Genomic DNA, 23,923 nt, shown 5'->3' on the forward strand with positions numbered 1-23,923 from the left:
GAGGAGTAATGGAAAACCTTTCAGAGGACCATAGTTAATTTCAGTTATTGACACCAAACCCTGTGCTCTGGAAAGCATTATCCATTTTACACAGTTTGGTGGTCACCATACATGTGGCATGCTGGGAAAATCTATTTTGCTGAAGTTCCTTTTGCAATACTGTGCTGTGTTTTGTTGGGTATACGTTCTAATTTCTTTTGTCCTAACTCAAGGCTCTAACTTAAAAATATGCTCCCCCTCACTTTTTTCCCCTAACCTTCTAAAGGGCACAATACAATCTTTTACTTGTTAAGAGTAGAAGACTGGGAGGATTTACCTGTTATAAAATGGCGATAATGGCTGCTCCACAGGGGTGGTGGACACAGCAGGTCGGAGAATGAGCCTCTTTCTTGAGGACCTGGAGTCTGTCATTAAAGACGTACGTGATTTCTACAGAATCATTTAACCTCGTTGTGCCTCAGTTTCCTCCTCTGTAAAATGGGGGCAGTGGATAGTGGATGGTTTCCATGATCCTCTCTAATGCTAAATTGAATGAGAATGTACTAAGCACTTTCATCTGTTCTCTCATGTAAACCTCACTACAACCCTCCATCTCTAGGGAGGAATATTGTCATTAGAGGGAAAGCAAAAAGAAGATAGATTTAACAGTACCTGAATTCATGCCACTTGCAAGTGGCCGCACTGAAGTCTAACCCATAATTTTCACTAGCTGGAGATGGGCTGTGAGCTCTCTGCCTTATTTGTGATCGCTTTGTCGTGGGCCGTCTGCTAGCAGTTGACTTGGAGCGGAGTGTAGGACTGTAACGGGGAGGGGGAAAAATCCGTTTCAATGATAAGGCTGCAAGTTTGCCCAGACAAGGAAAATTAGTGTTGGGCTGCTTCAACTACGGAATCAGGAAAATGGTTGCTACTCCTGCCTCTTGCCATTAGGTGGGGCAGTTGAAGAGTGGGAAAATAGGCGTTTTAAGAGAAGTGATTTATGCTCTGCAATGTTTTCCTCCGCTTGAAAGTAAGTGGTAAAAGAGACTCTCCTTTTATAGAGTCCAAACTCTTGCAGTGGCCAGACTTTCTTTTTTAATTCTGTGCAGTGAACAAGAAGGGGCACATGGGTGATGAAGTTAATGTAATAAGATATTGCAGATTTTGATATTAATATAAATTCCTATTTAGGATTCAAAAGCCAAAATGGACTCTGAAGCTAACCTATATACTATGCTTTCCCAGAAGAATAAGTAAAGTGTGTGAGGTTGAGAGAACAGAATAACAAGTTTACGGAAGTCCAGAAGGTGGAAAGCAGCCATGACAGTTCTCACAGCCCTCTTGTCAATGCCCATTGATTTCCTTTAGCATCCAGGGAACTTAACTATTTCCCTCCCCCTCCACTTTCTTTCAGAAAAGTCCATGCCAATTAATGTACCTGACATCTTAATGGATAATTTGTTAAGAAAATCGTTTTGCCGAGCACATCATGATGAATTTTGATTGCTAAGGTTACCTGGGCTCTGCTTCCAAGTGTTTTTATTGACCCACTCATAGATTTAAGATGTTTTCATGAACTTGAAAAATGCCTTAGAAAATTTTAAATCAGCCCTTTAAAGGATAGCAACTTTAAATTTTCATTTGTCAATGTACACCTTTAGGGCAATGAGTCAGAGAGGTGGAGAGGAAGACGAGCATACTAAGAGCTAGGTGAGAAAGGGATTCCTGCTTACTTGTGTTGCATCTCCTTAAGAAGAAGAGTCCATAGGGCCCTGTGAAGATATTGGGGAAACAGATTTGGAAGTTTACATTTCACACCAAAGAAACTTTTCATGAGATGAAGCAATGAGACTTGGTAGTTTGGAAAAGGATTAATGAGGAAATCAACTCAATAAATACTTGAATAAATGAATGGTCCAGCTAAAATGTTTTCCCACTTTTCCTAATATGTTTATATTTTTGGTTAGTATTTTTGTATGGAATAGTTAAAAGTGCCTGCAATTCACAAAGCTCTATGTTTGATCGATTCCAGATTCTCAGCAAATTTGCATGAGCTTTTCAGAGGGCTACAAAATAGAGGAATGACAAAATTAGATATAAAGCTCTAACACTGCAGATGATGCTCACTTGCACAAAGAAACTTGGGAGCAGACTGGATGTGTACACTGCTCTAACGTTAAATGGAAGCCAACATCACAATCAATTTCTCCTGACAACTCATTTCTCGATTTCCAAGAAGCCAGTGCAAAAGAAAGATGAGAAGCAAGTTTGGGCTGCTATGCCCAGTTGGGTAGTATGTGGTGCTAATTAAGTTAATAATGAAAATGTCGAAATATTTATTGAGTACATAATATATACTGGGCACCCAGCTAAGCATATAATTAATTCATGTAATTCTCACAATAACCTTAGGAATTTGCTTCTGTTAATTAGCACCTTTTTTCCTTCATGGTGTTGCTTCCCAAACCACCTGGGTTTTGGGGAGTTCTTTTTCATTACAGGGAAGGATTCGCCCTGGGCTGACATCTGTTGCCAGTCTTCTTCTTCCTCGTTTTTTTTCCTCCCCAAAGTCCCCCAGTGCATGGTTGTGTATCCTAGTTGTAAGTCCTTCTAGTTCTTCTGTGTGAACTGCCACCACAGCATGGCAACCGACAGATGGGTGGTGTGGTTCTGTGACTGGGAAATGAACCCGGCCACCAAAGCAGTGAGAGTGTCAAACTTTAACCACCAGACCATCAGAACTCACTCCCAAACCATCTGGCTTTTGTATATTCAGAGAAAAACTGAATTTAGTGGTAAAGATTAAATTATTAAGACCAGTTGGCTTTTCACAGTGATGTGTAAATAGCAAAGCCAACTTGCTGAGATTATCTGGCTATACAATATCTGGGTGTAGATATAATAATATATCACATTAGTATTTATAGGAAAAAGATAAACGTGTTGGGAACAGTGACGTAGGTTTGGATGATCTCTAGTTAAGTATCATTATGCTTTCTGAGAAGAAAGGAAACAAAATCTAGGAAATTTAAGAAGTTATCTTGTTTTCGTTAGTGCCAAATACTGTAGATGTTGACCATCTTTTTCTGAATCACAATTTAAGAGAGAAGACTCCTATCAATGAACCAGCAGAGGAAATGAACAGAAAACTCACAAATACTCTTTCTTAAGTTTTATTTCGTTAGAGAAAAGTCTTCTTTAACCGCCTGTCTGAAATAGCATTCCCTTCATTCTCTTAACTCTTCACCTTCTTGATTTTTTCCTTGTAGTACTGATCACTACTTGACACAGTTCATGGTGGTTTGTTTCTGGATTGTTTCTCCCCACTAGCTCCATACGGGCAGAGAATTTCTTTGGTTTGTCCACTGGTGTTTCTCCATAGCCTAGAACACTGCCTGGCACTTAGCTGATGTTCAATAAACATTTGGGTAAATGAACGTATAGTCAATAAGGAAATTTATATGGCTACCAAATAATTTCAAAATATTTGCAATTTGCTTTGCTAGAAACCAAAGAAAGTAAAAACAATTAGCATTTTCATCTACTAATGAATGAAACATCCACAAAAAGATGTACACCCAATGCTCATAAGGGTGAAGAAAAACAGACATTCATACAGAATTGGAAAGCATCTTGCTGGAAAGTACTTTGGAGATATGTGTATCTTTAAAAATATTTCTATAACACATTTTAATTGTAGGAATCTATGCAGGGAAAAAAATCCAAAATTAAAAAGTAGCTTTTGTTGGATGAAAATCTTTACTTCAACACTATGTTTTTGGTGAAAGTAGTTTAAAAATCCTAAATGCCTGAAGGGAAGGGGGAGAGCAGAATAAATCATGATGTGTCACTCTCATGGTATATTATATAAACACAAGAAGTTAAGTTTACCAAGTTTTTTAAATGTGTAAAAAGTGATACTGTGAATTTAAAAAACAGTGTGAAAATCTGAATATATGATATTATTTTAAAAATATACATAGAAATAGTGGACAGAAACTATATCAAACTATTAACAGAGATCGGGGCAGGTAGGATTATAGGTGATTTTGTTTTCTATTTCTCTGTACATTTATTTTCCAAGTTTTCTGGAATGAAACTGTTATAATCAGAAAAAATAATTTAAAAATATTTTTAAATGACTCTGTATTAGATTGGTGATAATCTAGAACTGACTTGTGGTTTACACTATGGACTTATGACTTTACATGAAGAAATGAACATAGTCTAGTATTACTTTTATTATCTAAGAATGCACATGAAACTTGAGAATTTCTTAGTAAAGTTAAATTTTAGCACATCACTGGGACCCCTAGGGGAGTGCTCACTACGGGGGTAAGAAGACCTAAACTCTAAGGAATATTAACATATCCTTTCAGACGTCAAAGATGTTTTCAGTTTTGGATTCTGATCAATAAAAAGAGATGAGTTACTTGGGTTTGACAACTGGATATATATTCTACTTGTTTAGGACTAGTGAAATGGTTATCGAGTGAGGTTGGGCAGAGACTAGTAAAGAGTGCTAAAATTTGATAGAAAGACGAGGGTATGAGGCCTGAGCTATGTGGTCTTAGAAGGCAGTAGGACCTGCCAGGAAGTGGTAGTAGCAACAATTACTATGGTTCTATCTTCTTGTGGCTAGTCCAGGTTCCAGACAGGCAGTTCTTTCTGGTCTCTCTCCCTAGCAGCTTTGAAGATTGTACCCTTGCTTCTTGGATTAGTAGACATATTCCCAATTCTGGCTCTGCCTCCAGCATTCCTGGTACCTAAATTGACTAGCTTGACCCCACAAACTTCTCACTCTCTCATGATCTGTGTCATTGATTGGAGACTGTGAAACCCAGCCAGCACCTTAGAGCAGCAGGCCAAAGCACAATGTTTAATAAGAAGGCTTTCCTATAATTTGCTTCACTTAATTCAAAGCTGTATGAGCTATTAGACTTCAAGAACATGCCCTAATTCTTGGGTTGGTTTTCACACCTTTAGAAGTGGAAGGCCTCTGACATGAGTTCAGCTTGGGTGTTAAGATAGAGGATTTTTGCATTTTTGCAATAAGAAAATTTATTCTACCTGAACTTCCGCAGTTATAATCTACTATCCTATAATTTGTTGAGGCAAGGGTCTAAGTGTTGTAAATAATTTCCACACGACTAGCACAGTGTCCAGCATATGGTTGGTGCTTGATAAATGTTTATCAAGTGAATTTCAAATGCTTCATTTTCTGTTTTTAATCTATTCATGTAATGGAGCCATATAATCTTATACCGATAATTTAAGAATACAAAACTCATTCCAGACTTGAATCCAGAATATGTAAAGAACTGCTATAAGTCACTAAGAATGAGACAGGCATCCCACTAGGAAAATGAGCAGAAGACTTGAAGAGGCGCTTCACCAAAGAGGGTATCCAAATGGTCAACAAACATATGAAAAGGGGCTCAATCTAATCAAGGAAAAACAAAACCATAATTCCATACCACTACACACCTGCAAGAATCACAAAAATAAAAAAGACACAGAAGACCTAGTCTTGACAAGAACGTGGAGCACCCAGAACCCTCAGTCATGGTCTGCAAGAGTGTGTATTGGTACATTTGCTTTGAAAATTTGTTTGGTAGTATTTACTAAAGCTGAACATGTATAGATCCTATGATCCAGCAATTCTACTCCTAGGTACACATCAAACACATTCTCCTGTAGATGTTCATCAAACACTATACAAAAATGTTCATAGCAGCACTATTTGTAATGGACAAAAGGTGCATAGTACCCAATTGCCCATCAGAGAAGAACCAATAGCTAAATTGTAAGGTATTCACATAATGTAATACTAACCAACCATGAGAATGAGTGACTTACAAGTACATTAAAAAATATTGATGAATCTCTGAGACATAAGGTTGCCAGGCACAAAAGAATACATATTGTCTGATTCCATTTACATAAAGTGCGAAAATAGGCAAAACGTTTTTTTGGTGCTAGCAACCAAGATCGTGGTTACCTTTATTGGTAGTGGGGTAGACTAGTGACTAGAAACAGGCACAAGGGGGACTTCCAGAGTGCTGATAATATTCTGTTTGATCTGGGTGCTGGTTGTATGTTGTACTCTTTGTAAAATTTTATTGAGTTGTATGCTTATCAATGCACTTTTTTGTAGGTATATTATTGTTCAATAAAAAGGAAAAATAATTCTCATTATTTTTTTCCGCTAACTCACCAAATCCTGATATTGAGCTTACCTTATGGTCATATAACAGTAGCCCCAGAGTGTCTCCTGAAGTGATCTTATGATGCCGTGAGAAGCGTTAAGTCTTACATCCTCTGCCTGAAACGTTTACAATGGTTTAAAATGCAGGATAATAGAGCACCTTTTTTAACATAAGGGAGAAAAAGGAAATATTTTGCTTTGAAGAGAAATTTTTGAAGTTTTTTTTTTTCTTTATGAGTTTAATTATTTGCTGAACCTCCTCAATTACATTGGCATGGAAACTTGTACTTTGTTAAAGGGAATAAAATCAACAGTTATCAAATAACCAGGGTGAGTTACTACATAATTCAGATTGTGAGTTGTTGACAAATGACTCTACCTTGTAAAAGATTAAATGATTGTTTTCTATTGTTTTAAGGTTAGAACATAGTCTTTGTTTGTTAGTCCTACTGCATCCTGCAGTGTCTAAATGAGCTATTTCCAAGTTCCCATTTATGGTAAGAGGCTATGGCGGCGCATGAATACACCCACATTTTTGCCTATGTATATAGAGATGACAGACTCATAAGGTTGCCTGGTTGCCTTTTATTGCATATTCACAGATTTCCCAGCCCTCAGGGTTATAGTTAAAAAAGATGAGAATGCTTGGCCATCCTCTGAAGGAGGTGTGTGCGCTTTATTATCGAGGCCCAGTCTTCTACCTTTGTTTAGATGCAAAGCTAGTACTCAGGGACCTTGTCACAGCTGTTTTCTGCAAAGCACCTTCTGTACTTGTCAAGGTCAATAACTGGTTTTATAAAGGCAGAAAGCACAGAATTCAGCCTTCAGAATAGAAGTGGCCACTTATTTCCCTGTGGAAGTCCTCCTTCTGACACTCAGACCAGTCAGCATAGATTTCTCTCTGAGAGACACTTTTTAAAAACTATCGCCAATAAATCTTGTTACATAGCATCTCTGCCAACTATCCAGTGTCATGTAATAATAATAGCAATAATAATACATGACAAACTTTAGCATTTTATGGTTTGCAAAATATTTTCCACATTCATTGTCCCATTGGACAAAATCTTACAAAGTGGTCGTGTCATGCATGATGCCATTTTGCAGGTGAGGAAACAGACTTGGAGACTCAGACTAGTTCCCAAAGCTAAGAAGTATAAAGCCAGGCTTTCCAATGCAGTCCTGAGCTTTTACTAATTTATCCTACCCCTGTAAGATTCATGGTTGTATTTACCTTCCATATAGAACTATGAGATAAGAATTATTGATTTAGTGTATCATTTAGTTCATTCAGTACATATAATGTGTTTCCTGTGTGCCAAATATTGGGCTGAGCGTTAGAGATACATTGGTGAACAAAATAGAAGCAGTCCTGCCCTGATGGGGCTTATAGTTAGTGGCGGGAGTGCAGACAAATAACTGAGCAATTAAAATGGGGAAGTACCACGTGTATTTATCCTCTTCTGTGTACTATGCTAGGATATACTAGAGGGCCATGGGAATGCACAGGAAGGGCACGTGACCCTGGGCTGTTATAAGCTTTCACTCTGATTCTAAAGTCTTCTATTAAATGATACAAGAAAATGGAATCTGCTAGATATTCTAGATGACCAGTTGAAAGAGGAGAGTAATATTTGAGAAGCATGCTTGAAAATTACATTCAGTGGAAAAGGGAGACTATAATTCAATGAAAGTAGCTGTTAGGCTGAAGGTGAATGACCATGGTTTAGGGTCCAGATTTCAAAATGTAAACCTGAGAAAGGAAAGAAGGGGAACAAGGGCTTGCAACAAAAATTGAATTAGGCTCAACTTTATTGACCACAGTTTTAAACGTAGACAACTTTCAGATATCATCAAACACTTGTGGTGAAACCCTACATTTTTGTTCCTGAAAGGTCTCCACAGCAAAATTCCTCCATCTCTCTTTAAATTGCCCTGAAAGAATCAGTACCCCTAAGACTTTTTTATCTTGCAAGGATTGCAATGTAAGTAAGGATTTGGGTTTCTCATCTATGAGTATCCTTATGGCTGGCTCATAATATGGCCATGTTCTATCCAAAGCCCTTTGAATTTCTGGTTAAATAAAAGTGTTCACTAGGGTTTGACTATAGAAGTCTATCACTCATTACTTATATATACATCCTGCTATAAGTTCTCAACAGCAGACATGACCTTGTGCTTAATGATTACAGGAAGAAGGTAACTGATTAGGACAGTATTTCTGAACCCGAGACCTTTTGGAAAAGTTTCAGGAAATCCTTGGCCTCTGAGAAATGGTGTGCATAACTGTAATGGCTCATTTGTACATTCTCCTGCTTCCATTAGAGTACATCCACAGCTTTCATTAGAGACCTAAAGAGCTCTATGGGCCTTACCCACCAGATGCTCCCCTCAAACCAAACTTAGGAAGTTCTGTTTGGTAGTGGGAGGCAATAAAGTAGCCATTTGAACATCAGGTTATCTGAATACATCATAGAAAATGAGCATCTAAAGAAATATTCTGTTGTAGCCCACCTCCAAGATGGCCTCCAGTGAGCCTCTTTCACATTACACCAGGGTGGATCTTGGGACCAATAGAATACAGCAGAAGTAATGGGTATGTCACTTTTTTTTTTTTTAAAGACTTTATTTTTTCCTTTTTCTTCCCAAAGCCCCCCAGTACATAGTTGTATATTCTTCGTTGTGGGTCCTTCTAGTTGTGGTATGTGGGACGCTGCCTCAGCGTGGTTTGATGAGCAGTGCCATGTCTGCGCCCAGGATTCGAACCAACGAAACACTGGGTTGCCTGCGGCAGAGTGCGCGAACTTAACCACTCAGCCACGGGGCCAGCCCCAGGTATGTCACTTTTGAGATTAGGTTATAAAAGACTGTGGCTTCTGTCTTGGTTGCTTTCTCTCTCTCTCTCTCTCTCTGATCACTCACTCTGGGGGAAACCAGTTGCCAAGTCTTGAAGACACTCAGACAGCCTATGAAGAAGCTGATGTGGTAAGCTCTAGGGGCCTCTGGCCAGCAGCCTGTGAGGAACTGAGTCCTGCCCACAACCATGTGCATGACTGTGGAAGGATTCTCCAGGCCCAGTGGAGCCTGGAGATGACTGCTGCCCTGGCTGGCCACTTGACTGCAGCCTCTTGAAAGACTGAAAGCCACAGCCACGCAGCTAAGCCACTCCTGCGATCAGGATCCTCAGAAACTGTGTGAGATAATAGGCATTTGTTGTTTTAAGCTGTCACATTTTGGGATAATTTGTTACACAGCAATAGATACCTAATACACACTATCTTGACTAATCCCAATAAAAAGAAAAATGACTATAAGAAAATGACGTGCTTGTAAAAGGCTGAACTACCCTGTTAATCCTGGAAAATTAGAGTTGGCAAAAAGAATCGCAAGCGAGTCCCTACTCCTTTCCTCTTGTTGGAAATAGCGGAGTGTGGCCCATCACAGCCAGCGCCTCATAGCCATTGTGATCCACACAGCAAGGAGCAACCTCAAGACAACAAACAAACAAGTTTTCTTTTAAGTGATTTCTTTATTTCCTTTTAAAAGGCACTACCTTTCAAATGTATCCTGAGGAAATTTTTCTTGTATTTCCTCCGAGCACAATCAATTCAACAGAGAATTCATGCTTTGCCATTGATCGTGGGAGGCACTCATGGAATTTATTTTTTTAAGCTGTACGCCCTCTCATAGTCCTCCAATAGATTTCACAGCTGTTAGTTGGCTGTAGTAGTGGCTTGCTTAAATGGTGGCACACTTGAAAGGTGCTTATGCTGGTAGAAACCTGCGAAGGAGAAACTTTCAACTTGAAGTGGAAAGGGAGAACACAGCTCAATTCTGTGATTATTGGACATAGCAAAGAAATAATAAAATATCCAGTAAAATAAGCACTGTCGCTTTCAGTCAAAGTCGCTTAATAAAATGGGTGGATTCTCCCAACTGTGACAATTATTATCTTTTTCTTGTTACGACTGTGGTTCCTTCTTTATTAGCAGCCCCACTGATGCTGATCTTGGGCCACCAAAGGCATTTTTCTAAAGTAGTATTTTAAAACTGTGTAGGGACTCATTAGTGAAATGTGCAACCAAACAATGATGATTCAATCTTATTTTAAAATGAAATAGAATAAAAAATTTCAGAGTATAATTTACGCATAATAAGGTAAGTCATTTTTTGGAGGTTTAGCTTTTTTCTTTTAGCTATATGTATATTTTCATGTCTGTGTGTATTATATGACATGTAAAATGTATTTTTTACTGTGGCTTGTAATCAAACTGCTTGGAAGCCACTGTTTTGTGGCATCTTGATTATGGAAAATTAAAAAATCCAGACTTTTAGAAATATTCTGATGATAGAGTATTTTATGATGGGGGGATCGGCAATGGTGACAATACCACACAGGGATGGAGTGGATTTTCCTGAAGGGAATGTATGTTTCACTCCCCATCATTCTGGAAAGTCCCTAATCCATAGGCAAGAAAAGAGGCGCCTGTTTGAAGGAGGATGGTGTATGTGGAGCAAGGGGTTTTTTTTTCATTGGTGCCTGGACAATCTGAGACTCGTCTATGTAACAGGAAATGGGCTGGCCACGTGGCAGCTGCCATGAGCAAGCAGCACCCGTGATCGGTGGCAGTGGTGGCCAGTGAGGGTGCAATGCTTGGAGAGCTTCCAGCCACAAGATGGCACACCTCAGGCCCACTAGCAAGTGGAGAGAGGAACTGAGACTGACCCTAGACAAATGAAAAGTCATGTTCCTTCAATGAGCCTAAATGGGGTGCACTGGCAGCAGAGTAGAGAAACCGCACTCAAGAGAACGGGGGTCATTCTCACAGAGTTAGAAAGGCCAAAGAACTGGAGGGAATGTTCCAGAGCCCACATGAGGCAGAATCCTAGAAAATGCCAAGAAGGAACTGGCTGGTGAGACATGGGGACCAGGATGGGGCCTCTTGGAGAAAAAGGCTAATTTCCAACAAATGAGCTCGTGCTGGCTGTCAAGAAGTAGACATTGGAGCTGCATTAAGTGATCTCCTTTGAAGACAAAGGTTATGAACTTCATGCCCCTCCTCTAGGGGGTAGATCTCAGAGCAGACTATAGAGTATCTGAACAGAGAAGGGCTGTGGTAATTCTTTGGTTGGCCCTTGAAGCTAAGAAAGAAATAGGAGTGACCATCTTCTAGGGTCAGTCCAACATCACAGTCGTCATCACAACTAAAATAAATCTCTGGGCTAATAATGTCATCAGCAGCCCTCTTTCTTTGGGTTGAGCATTGTGTTTTCTGTGGGACCTGTTTTAAAATGTAGAAGTCATGTGACAGGTAATATTAAGTTTGTAATTTTTTTTTTTGAGGAGGATTAGCCCTGAGCTAACTGCTGCCAATCCTCCTCTTTTTGCTGAGGAAGACTGGCCCCGAGCTAACATCCGTGCCCATCTTCCTCTACCTTATATGTGGGATGCCTACCACAGCATGGCTTGCCAAGTGGTGCCATGTCCGCACCCAGGATCTGAACTGGCAAACCCCAGGCTGTCAAAGTGGAACGTGCACACTTAACCACTGTGCAACTGGACAAGCCCCTAAATTTTGTAACATATCTTTGTATTGATGACTGAATCAGATTCTTTTCTGAAGTGAGTAGAGGATCAATGAGGACTTGGTGTGAAAGGGGAAAATGGTGAAGAAGAGTGTCAGTGAGGACATTCTTTTCCACTTTGCAATTTTCCCAAGGGTCTGGCCTTGGGATTATGTTGGTATGAATAGCTCTATCTGATCTTGGACATTACAAACCCATCCAGCAGGCTGTACTTGGGGCAATAAGGGGATAGAATATGAGCCCAAGGGAGAAATTCTGCAAAAGGAGAAGTAGATCAACCAACCACAAACATTAATAGAACATCTACTGCTAAGCGCAAAGTTCTGTGATGAGCAATAAACATAGTTCGTCCATAATTTACAATCTAGTTGAAAGATAGGATATATGTAGCAAAAGATACTTGATAATAAAAGGCAAGTAAACGTCTTATTTACAAGATATTTAGATAGGTTTCAAATGAGATTTATTCAGCCAAAAATTCCATGATATTGCCTTTTTTTGGAACCAATTGCCAAAATATCTCAAATTCTGACTTCAGTTACTTCTGCTGGCAAAATATAAACACCATTCATTTGTTCTTTCACCAGCTATACTGAGTACTAGTTCTAAAGGCTCTGTGCTAGGTATTTTGCGGGACAGGACGTCTGGAAACTAGAACGCTCCGAATACTTCTCCAAATTTTGTGGAACTTTCAGATAGGAACAGTAACATTGATTTGGGTCAAACAAGGTTCTTGAAGTGAAAGCAAAGCGATTGTAAATAAGCTAAAACTCCTCAGATTGCAGTGGAAGCAATGTAAAAATGATCCTTAAGCAAATTAGAACTGGTGAGGACTTTGGTAATTAAGTCTCTTCCCCATGGCTTTCCTAGCAATCAGGAAGCGAGGATAGTTTGTATCAAGGTCTCATAAATAAACATACAGCTTGCCAGTCCCTGAAGACGGAGAAGTTATTCTTGAGTGTACTACATGCAGGGCTCCGAGATAAGTGATGACCCTCTTGTCACCCTGACAGAAAATATACTAGCTTCTTTAAACCAAGAATTATAGTGATTTCAGTGGTACAGTTCTAAGGAGTGACTACCGGGACTTGCAAAAACCAAGCTTATTTAAATAATGTTTCACGAAAGAGCATATGCTGCTATTAAAGAGTCGTGATAGAACAACTTTAGTCCCATAAGATAAAGCTCATTGAGCATGTTCATGTTTGCTTCAGATATGAGTCCATTATTTATGTTGAATAATTAAATGCCTCCATAGATATCCATTCCACGGGAGGCTCTTGAATCTTTCACCACTTTCATGCCCAAACTTAGTTATTTCGAGACTGGGGGATTCCAGTTGTGCATGAAGTTTGTGATGATATTTAAATTGATGATAATTCATTGATCAGATTTATTGAATGCCTGTTACATGCAAAGTATGCACTTGGTGCTGCACAGTGTATATATTTGGAAAAAAGCAAGATTCTGTCTCTCTAGGTTCTGAGGTCTGGTGAGAAAGAATGACAGTTGCAAAGATATCCAGTTCCAAAGCTGAGAGAGGAAAAGAGGATTGATTTAAGTTGGTGTGGTCAAATGAAGAAATGAATATTTGAACTGAGATTTGAGAAAAGGTTAGAATTCCACTTGTGAACATTGGGGAGGTGGGCCCTTCATGGAAAAGCAATAAAATGAATGATGCCCAGAATAAAGCTAGAAAAAAGCATGTTAATAAGATAGTGGTGAGCGATTCAGAGCAGACAGAGGTCATCTTACTGCAGTGCTCCTTAGAAATTCCCCACGGCTGTCACCATACCTTGTCCTAGACCCTCACAGCCCTGCCTGCTGGAGAAAGGGTAGCAGTGTTCTCTTTAGCAATGGTGAGCAATGGAAGCAAATGCTTTACTCCTCCCAGGCAACAGGCACTTTTAATATGGGATTTCTGTTGGCAATGCCTTAAGCCATGGAGTTAATTGGCATTTTAGTATGTGAGAGGAGGAAAAAGAGATTTGGAAATAAGTAGGCCTTTCAGCATTCCTCCAAACATGAAGAAGCAGGGCCAATAGCCAGTTCTCCCTTCCCGGTTGCTTTGAATTTCAATGTGTTCAAAAGCCTGGTCTTGCCTTTGCGTCCTGAGAGGGCAGCTGCCATAGGGATGCTGAGTGGAGGAACTTGGAATCTACTCCTGAAATCAGCCAGTCAGGGACCCAATGTTTGTAGAGGATCCAGGGAGGAGCCGAGGAGAGCTTCCCCTGCTGTAATATTCCAAGGGTTGCTGCTGAGTCAGAAGAATAAAAAAATGCTTTAGAAGTCAGAATTTTTCACATCTTTCTTGATTATTCATTTATTCTCTCAATTCTGACCACTCAACCCACCAAACCCTCCCTCCCATATCATATTCGATGTTAGGTCAGACTGATTTGGGATCATATGTGTACAAACTATATAAATGTAGCTGATAGTCATTTCTGATGGCAAGACAAACTTCTTTATCATCTTTTATATAAGCAATCATTTTTTTCTTATGGTTTAGTTATTCTCAACCCTGGCTTGACATTAGAACCACCTCAAGAGCTTTTAAAAAATTCCAATTCCCAGGCTGCTCCCGGGTCAGTTACACTAGAACCCTGGGGTTAGGACTCAGGCATCTCGTTCTTTAAAGCTCTACAGGCGATCCCAATGTGCAGCTGGAGTTGACAACCACTGTTCTAAATGTTTTGAGTATGAATAATAAATTCAAACTGGTAGTAGGTGAAAATATTTGTGCATCTAATGTATAAGTATCAAATTACTAACAGTTCTCAACAAAGGTATTTCCATTTTTAAAAGTCTTTTAAGGAATGACCTTCACAAATTTGTAGTAGAATATTATTTTAGTGATGTCTCTCTGTCAGTGTGAAGTATGTCGCATATAAACTGTTTGGAGACTGGCATTATTTGCAAACATGCCAATGAACGCAGCAGATTTTACAAAGGTTTATGAAAACAATATGCCTCATTTTTGTTAGTATAGAAACAGCTTCAAAATTAGCTTCCTGTTAAACGGAAAGCCAAGAGAGTAGAAGAGAGGGGTCGATTCCTGTTCCCTCCCAGCTGCTGTGAGAGTCTGTTTCCCAAACCTGTGACATCTTTGGCTGTTTCCTCTCTTGACCATCCAGTCAAATGCAATATCTGTTGAATCTACCTTTGCAATTTCCTTTACACCTTCATCATTTCTCTATTTTCGTAGCCAATACTCTAAATTAGACTCTTATTATTTTTTGTCTTGGTAATTGTCACATGCTCTCTACCCCAATTTTTCTTAGACACATCTTCTCGCCCAAGATCTGAGGCCATCCTGTCTTCACTCACCTTTAGTGGTTCTCCACTGCCCAAAGAAATATCACAGCTTACTAGCCAGGCATTCAAGCTTTCCATCATCTGACCCAACCCATTTCCCAAGATTACTCCCCTTTGTGCCTAGTTCTGTGGAACTTATCTAGCTGCTCTGTAGTCCCCAGGCATAGCTATGTGTTTTTCTGCTCTCAGGACCCTCACTCATGCTGGTGTTTCTGCCAATGCCAAAATCCTAACCAGTATGGAAGGCTCAGATTTCATCTGCTTCACAAAACCCTGAACCTCACAACTAAAAGCCATATTTTCCTACTGTGATCCCATTACGTTACATTATCTGGACCACTTCTTAAATATTTCTCAAAAGTCACTTAATCTTTCACTTATTTGTAAAATGAGAACAATAATGCCTACCTAAAAGATGACTTGTGAAGAGTAAATACTGTGATATATGTAAAGAGCTCTATACACAGTAGACTGATGGTTTCTTAAAAGTCTTTCCTTCTTTCCTCTCTCTTTTTCCCTGCTTCCTTCCTTAGGACTGGAAGACATCAGTGATCCTTCATGAGCTAATGTAGATTCCTGCTCTCTTCCTCAGTTTGTTTTCTGTGCATTCCTCCTTTTCCTATGATAGTAGTTGCCCTCTTCCCAAGGGATGTTCAGAACAGTTTCTCTCTCTGAGGAATTTGAATTTGGGTCACATTGATTCTACTCTGTCTTTACTGCGGCTTGAAATGCAAGGGGCAATTTTTAAAGAAGGAAGAGAGTGAAATTGGTGTGCCCAGGGACACATAGATAAGAGACTGAACTCTAGGGAAAAAGAGACAGAGCGGAGCTGCCTTGGTTCTTGACAGCTTTCTCGTTGGCTTCTAATCCCTCAGCAATCTAAGCTAGAATGAATGGGTTCTATTTTTTAATAGCCAAACAGTCCTCTAAGTGAGAGAGTTAATTAATTTTTAAATCATTCTCAAAATTCAAGCTTAATTTGCTTTTGTTCAAGCTGAGTTACTTGTCTACACTGAGTCCCAATGATTCTATTCTTTATTAGGCTCTATAGTTGACCTCTAGGGTATGTTTCATAGTCCTTAGTGTCTCTTCTACAAAACCAATTATGTATTTACGGATGTATTCATGATGTTTTAAATACTTTGGTGGCATAGCAAGGGCATTTTACTTAATTTTCAGTTCTGCAGTAATACTACTAGGCTACTAGGCCGACACTTCCTTTTTTTTTTTTGAGGAAGATTAGCCCTGAGCTAACTGCCACCAATCCTCCTCTTTTTGCTGAGGAAGACTGGCCCTGAGCTAACATCCATGCCCATCTTCCTCTACTTTATACATGGGACGCCTACCACAGCATGGCTTGCCAAATAGTGCCGTGTCCACACCTGGGATCCAAACCAGTGAGCCCCGGGCTGCCGAGAAAAGGAACATGCGCACTTAACCACTGCACCACCGGGCTGAGCCCTAGACCAACACTTCTATTCTTGGTGACCACAATCTTTTATTTTCTTTTCTTTTCTCTTCTTTTCCCTCACTCCCTCCCCTCATTCCCTCCTTCCTTCCTTCCTTCTTTTCTTTCTCTTTATTTCTCTCTTTCCTTCCTTCTTTTTATCTCTTTGATGTCAGGGAATGAAGAACCAGGGAGAAGAGCAAAGAATTGGAAACTGTAAGCCATCCTTAGTCCAACTTACTGACTAGACTCGCCTTTCAGGGCCTCACTCTGAGTAAAGTGAGGAGCCTATACCCAAGTCCCTTCCAGCAAGAAAAACCTAGGATTCAATGGTTCTCTCTTCATTCGGAAATATAGCATGTAATCATAGAAATTACTGGAAAATGTGTTCAGAAAACACATTTTCCAAACTCATTTGCCCACGCAATACTTTTTAAATGATTATGTATTGGTAGAACACCAGCAGTAGATCATGGAATATAATATGCACTTACATTTAAGAGGACAAAAAACTGGTCTATGACAAATTAATTGTAGCAAGAAATGATAAAAAGTAATTTATATTCTAAGTTACAGAACCAAAGCAATAATACAAATTAAATAGATTAAATCATTTTTATTTGTATTGGGAAAATTTAAAAAGACAAAAATAGTTGAAATAAGACAGGTTAGATAGCAAAACATAATGATTACTAAGAAGTTATATATATCAGTACAATGAGTAGGTAAATATGACTGAAACATTGATATTTAGATTCTACCTCATACATTTACTGTTTGTGCAATTTCCTGGGTTTCTCTCAATTTCTTCAATGTAGATTCTTGCATGATAATAACGATTATACAAATATGCTTAAATACATTAAATATCTTTTAGAAGAAATAACATTGCTGGAAAATTTTTTCTTGGAACATCTCAACATCTTGCAGTTTGAGAAAAGCTGACCTAGATGAACCTAAATACTGTATAGTTTCCCAGTGAATAGCCTATTTCCCTCTTCCTCCTCCCTCCCTGCCCACACACTTGCATGCACAGCTATTATATTGATTTATTCTCTCGTGGGCTTTTATGTTCTGTGACATTATATATCTTTGTAGCAGTAAGTCTGGCACTGAAATTTTGTAGATGTCAGTGGCAGTGGTCCTTGTATAGATTTAAACTTACGTGACCACATTGTATTCCTTGAGAATAGTTTTGCTATTTAAGAGATTTTCACTGAAACGGGTATGTATGACTAATGCATAATGCCTCCTATTAAGAATTTGGAGTGTGTACATTAAAACAGTTATAAGTTGTGCTTGATCATTGGTTTGTTTTTTCTTTCATATACCTTGAGGAAAACCCAATGGCTGTAGCATTGTCGGTTTGTGACTAATCCTTCATGTAATAAACCTAAGCTTCAATTATCTTGAATGCATCGGTCTATTTAGGAAACCTTTTGGCTTAGTGCTGAACTGTATTTCCTTTAAAGGAGCCAAACGTCATGAAGAAACTGCAGCCATGTAGAGCAGCAGCTTCACCATTTCAGAGTTTTAAACTTCTACTTTCAGGGATAAATATATCGATCCTGGAGCCATCAGGGCTTCCAAGACCTCACTGCAAACACTTGGGTGAGCAGAGTTGTACTAGGATGGAGAGATTGCCAGTTTCCAAAAGTGGAATTACTGAGTTAAAAAATAATGCTGCTTTCAGCAATAGGAGCCCGTATGACACAGTTTCACTATCCTGAGCATCATTTCATTTGATCCATTAAAAACAACACTGTGAATGTAGATGTCAACATTACAATGATGACTAATAATTTTAAACAGCTACTTACAGCACTTATATGCTAGTACATTTTTCTTATCATTTATACTAATATTAATTATTATGGTTTTAATCTTGGCTGCCGAGGGGACCTAATATGGTTTAGCGAAGTTTGGCTCACATTTTTAGGCACTTCAGAACGGCATCTTTGAGGACACACACACTTAAGTTTAGTGAGATAGTGAATATTTGGTTCAAAGAACAATACGATCAATGATTTAAAATCATATGTGTGTCTGTGTCTGCCTGAGTGTTACAAGGATGAAAATAATTCTTTAGAATAACTACAGACATTTCCAGGTTCCAAAAAAGGGAAAAATAAAAATCATGGAAATAGTATATATAGGATTATAGGGCTACCAGCAATCTAAATGTGGTGAAAAATTTTGAACTAGTTCAATGAAACTATGTAGATATGAGATGAGTTGAATCAACATAACTGCAAAGCATGGACTAGCTTCTGATGTGTCATGGCATTCTTCCCTTGATTATGTCCTGCTCAACATGTTACAGAGGAGTCTGTCTTAAGACAAAGATCAGCGCTAATCAACTTTGTGGATAATATTTAGAGTTGAACAGAATAGGAGACAATGCTTGATTTTGACAACAAAATAACTTGGGCCAGAAGTAACAAGGCAAAAATCTAATAGAAACCAAATGTAAGTCCCAATTTAGGCTTAAAAAAAAAAAGCAATAGCACAGAATGAGAAAGACCTCACTGTGTGGACAGTTCTCATGAAAAAGAGTAGTTAATTGCAAGTACTATATCAACCGGCAGTGTGATAAATCTGTCTAAAATCCTCTAAATCGAATCTCTCTGTGAGAGAAAGAGAATTGACATTCTTGAAATATTGTTGCTCAGACAAGAAAGCTAGCAGTAGCTCATTGTGCTCTAATAACAGTCAGACTACCCGTCGAGTATCCTCGTCAAATTAGACAAATTACAGCAGTTTCCCAGGGTGTAATCTGCGGGACAGTAGTTCTTAGAATGTTGACATGTATTATAAGGAAGGAAGATCTGTGGTCAAAGAAGTTTGGAAAGATGAGTTGTTAAGCAAATTCAACAGGTATCTTTTGAGAGGCACTTCTCAGAGCCTTTGATGCACCAATATGCATCGTAGCTGTCCAAGATGGGATGATACAGGGAGGCCTGATATGAAATGCCCTACCTCAGTGTCCTGAAATGACTTGCATTCACCTCAAGCTACTCACATTCTGCCTTCATCCCCTGAACCTTCTTCTAGGACAACGATCCTCTTATCATTGCCTCTCCCACCACTTCCTTGACTATTTCCTTCTCTGCTGGCTCCTTCACTTCTTTCTTCAGACACAGAGGTGCTGTGTTCCATAGAGTGCATTTTAAGCTTGCTTCTCTCTCCAGCCACCTACTCTCCTTCTCTTTTCTCTTACTGCCTCTGATAGTTGATGCTTCTCCCTTTTTCTCCCCCCCATTTTTGCGCAAAGGACTATTTTTTTTCATGGATAATCTTGTAGACTAGTATTCCCTGAGACATGCCTGGGGACATACTCAATTAGAGACGTTTAGAAGAGGCACAGAGAAAGACAAGGCACCTGAAAATCAGATGTTTGTCTTTCAATGGTTGAGGGGTTCATCAATAAGAAAGGGAGTCGGATTTTCTAGCCTTCTCTGGAGCAGTGTTTACTAACTCTGGTGGGGGTGGGGTGGTGACTTAGATCTCCATGAGAGGCTGGGTAGGCCTATGAATGCATTCTCAGTATAATGTTTTTAAATATAAAATGCAATTATATGATTAAAAAGATAGCCAACTATATTAAAATGAACTATCAAAATATGAAAACAAATTTTTGGTAGTGATGCACGTGCATCTTTATTCACGCATTAAATAACGAGATCCAGCAGGTCTAATATCTACCATACTTTGTTTTGAGATGTTCACAAAAAACTCTGAGATAAGAAAATATCTGTGATTTCCATTAATGACAAAGTTACACAAACTATTATGGTTTGACTGTATTCATAATGGGAGGAAATGCTATTTTTCAGTTAGAAGTTAGTGAAAATATAGGTGTAACATTTCCCAGCCAAATTTATCAACCTCCTGACTTCGTTGTGGACCTCAGGTTAAAAATCACTGCTATAGGGGCTGGCCCCGTGGCCGAGTGGTTAAGTTCGCGCGCTCTGCTGCAGGTGGCCCCGCGTTTCGTTGGTTCGAATCCTGGGCGCGGACATGGCACTGCTCATCAGACCACGCTGAGGCAGAGTCCCACATGCCACAACTGGAAGAACCCACAACGAAGAATACACAACTATGTACCGGGGGGCGTTGGGGAGAAAAAGGAAAAAATAAAATCTTTAAAAAAATAATAATAAAAAATAAATAAATAAATAAATCACTGCTATAAATGGTAGAATATAGAGTTGCAAGGAGTCAGATTTCAGATCATCATAGGAAAAACCTTTTTTTTTTTTGGCTGAGAAAGATTAGCCCTGAGCTAACCTCTGTGCCAGTCTTCCTGTTTTGTGTGTGTGTTGCCGCCACCACATGACCTGATGAGTGGTGTAGCTCCATGCCCAGGATCCGAATCTGCTGGCCATGGAAGCAGAGCATGCTGAACTTTAACAACTATGCCCTGGGCCAGCCCCAGCAAAACTTTGATAATTGTGTTGTCCCGGAATGGAGAGGAATTTCTCATGAAGTAGTGATTTACCCATCAGTGGAAATATTTACTTAGCACCTAGATAACCAAATGTTGAGAATTTTGTAGTGTAACACTAATTCATATTAGTTAGCACCTTTTGACAGCTTACTAGGTTTCAAGCACTGGATTAGGAGAAATTTACGTGTTACTTCTTTTGAACTTTGTAAGAGTTTCATGAGGTTATCTCCACTTTATAGATAAAACAATTTAGGTTTTGGAATTTGTCAAAAGTTTATTGCAAGTAAGCGGCAGAGTAGGACCTCAAACCCAGGTCTGGGTGACTCCAAAACCTATGTCTGAAGTGTATTTTGATGGTAGTTTGGAGGCCAGTTGGAGAGGTGAGAGAATTGGAGACCATTTAGTTCATCCTCTTCATTTGATAGACACAAGGGAATTGAGAACCCAAAGAAATTAAGTGACTTTCTCTAGGTTACACAATTTGTGGCAGAGCCAGAAATTGGACATTGATGTCTTGCTTACGTGGAAACACAAGAAGTGTTGATTCTTTGGTTCAACATCTGGTAGAAGCCAAACACAAACTGAAGAACGAGGTAACGGAAGACACTTGGTTCGGAACAGAGCACATAATCCCTTCCTACTTCTTTTCAACAACACAGATATATCCAAAGCGCCTTTATCTGTGTTAGTGCATTTATTCCTTATGAAGATAAAGTTACTGGAATAATGTTTTAAATGTAGCAAGTAGTGAACTTAGAATTTGTGCCTTTGATATATTTATGTTATGAATAAAAACTTGCTCTTTTAATAACCACGTCCCCATCAATTTTATTTCAGCAGCAAGTATCTCTGGCATATTGTGAATTCCAAATAAATGAATGAATATAATTGCCTGGTTTGCTGGTTTTCTTTAGTTCCTACTTAAACCCATCAGATAATTGAATATTTATAATGCACTGGTTCTATTTTTTTCTACTGAAAAATAATTATATTTAAATTTACCATTTGTTTATAATGAGGAAAGGAATTGTCTAAATTAGTTCACAATCTAACATGTTGTAAATTCTCTCTGGAATAGGATGATATATAAATAATCAGCAATGCAAAGACATTTTAAATAAATAGACTTTATTTTTAGAGCAGTTTTGGGTTCATGTCAAAATTGAGGGGGAGATACAGAGATTTCCCGTATACCGCTTGCCCCCTGCTCATGCCTAGCCTCCCCCATAATCAACATCATAGAAAAGGGACTTCTAAGGAAACATTCTGTTGTAGCCAGCCTCCAAATGGCCTCCAGTGAGCCCCAGCTCCTGGTGTTCTCACCTGTGTGTCATCTCATTTTGCATTGTACCAGGGTTGATCTCTGTGACCAGCAGAACTTTCCTTGGAAATTTCAATAACTTTGTTCTCACCAGGGTACTATTCTACTATAAGTCTGGCAATATTTGGTAATCTTTCAAATAGAAACACATTTCAATCAGCAGTGTACACTATCCTGTTATGTGCAGTCTAAGTTTAGGGCAAAGAAGAATATTATATTGTTTTGCTTTAGAGACCTTTCTTCTTGCCTATTTTTATTGTCTATATGACACAATAAAAAGAAAGTCAGGAAACCGATGATCATTTGAGAATAACAGAGTCTTTATAGGACAACATTGCTTAGTGGCCACAGTTAACCCCAAAACTCTAATAACTGCAACCAAAAATTTTTGTTTGTCACACTTGAAAAATCTTGATCTCAGGTCTGTTATTTTGCAATTTGTTTTTTGAGAGAGACATGAGGGCAGGTCCGGCTTCATGGCTGTGCAACCTGTGCATTCACATAGGGCTTCACACTGAGATGGGCTCTGTAAATTATGTAGCTGGTCCTAGATGAAAGAGAGATACAAATCAAATTACGATAGTCAAATTACTGATCAGTTACTGAAATTAAGCGGAAAAATGTTGGGAACCCAGAGAACATCTCAATTGTGTTAGTAACGCTTTCTCTCACGCATTCAACATTTCTTCTTTCATGTCTGTTCTCCACCTGTAGAACTTTGCAGGTTCCATCAGCATGCCATTATTGGCCCTTTCATCCCCCCTCCAAAGACTTAGAAAAGAAGTTATGATTAAGTATATGCAATATCCATTCCAGGTTTTCTCTAAAGATTCCCCAGCATCTTTGCCAAGCTGTCATATGAGCACTTGCATATTGTTATATATAAACGTGTATTTTAAATGAATTTTCGTGCCTTTCTAAGCATAGAGTACATATTTTAAAAATCTGGAGTTTTCTTTTTCAAATTGAGATAACTACAGTTTGCTTAATTATTGTTTAAGTCACTGTAACACAATATTGATGACAAAAATTAGAATTTGCTTTTTAATTAACTGTCAGTCAAAGGAATAACATGGAACTTTGTTTTCTTCTTCTGGTAAGAGTGTAATTTAACTAAAATTTACTTCAAAAACGTATGCCATTTGCCAGAAAAAGAAAACTAAATTATCTTGACCCATTCAGATTTAAATAAATACTTAGCAGTAAATTGACTGCCCATTGACTTTGAACATCCTGTCCGTGTCATTGAAATACTGTTCACTAGCGAATCGACAGGCGTGAAAGCTGGTTGTGGGCTGGAGATAAATGCTGTGCATCTGAGTCGCTTCCAAAGGAGCCAGCCTCAGTGCATCAGTTAGAGTAAGTCGTACTCACTGCTGTAGCAGATAAATCCCCAAATTCCAGCGTCGCAAACAGTTGACGTTTATCTTGCATCCAGGCAAAATCAGTTGATATTTCTGGTTGGCAGACTGCCTTCCACCTGGTCATTCAGACACCTGGGTTTCTTCCTATAAGTCTGTTGCCTCATTCTCCTCTCAAGCTCAGACTTCTCTCCCGTCATTAGATATATGGGGGAACCAGACATGTTTCCTAGGAGCTGGTCCAGAAGTGGCA

General features: G+C 39.0%; 1 protein-coding gene across 19 annotated transcripts in view; it reads left to right on the forward strand.

The window, feature by feature from the left end:
* The window catches only part of PDE4D (phosphodiesterase 4D), a 1,371,041-nt gene that overhangs the window by 358,043 nt on the left and 989,075 nt on the right, over window positions 1-23,923 (forward strand).

Source organism: Equus caballus, chromosome 21 (genome assembly GCF_041296265.1).
Source record: "Equus caballus isolate H_3958 breed thoroughbred chromosome 21, TB-T2T, whole genome shotgun sequence".
NCBI classification, from domain to species: domain Eukaryota; kingdom Metazoa; phylum Chordata; class Mammalia; order Perissodactyla; family Equidae; genus Equus; species Equus caballus.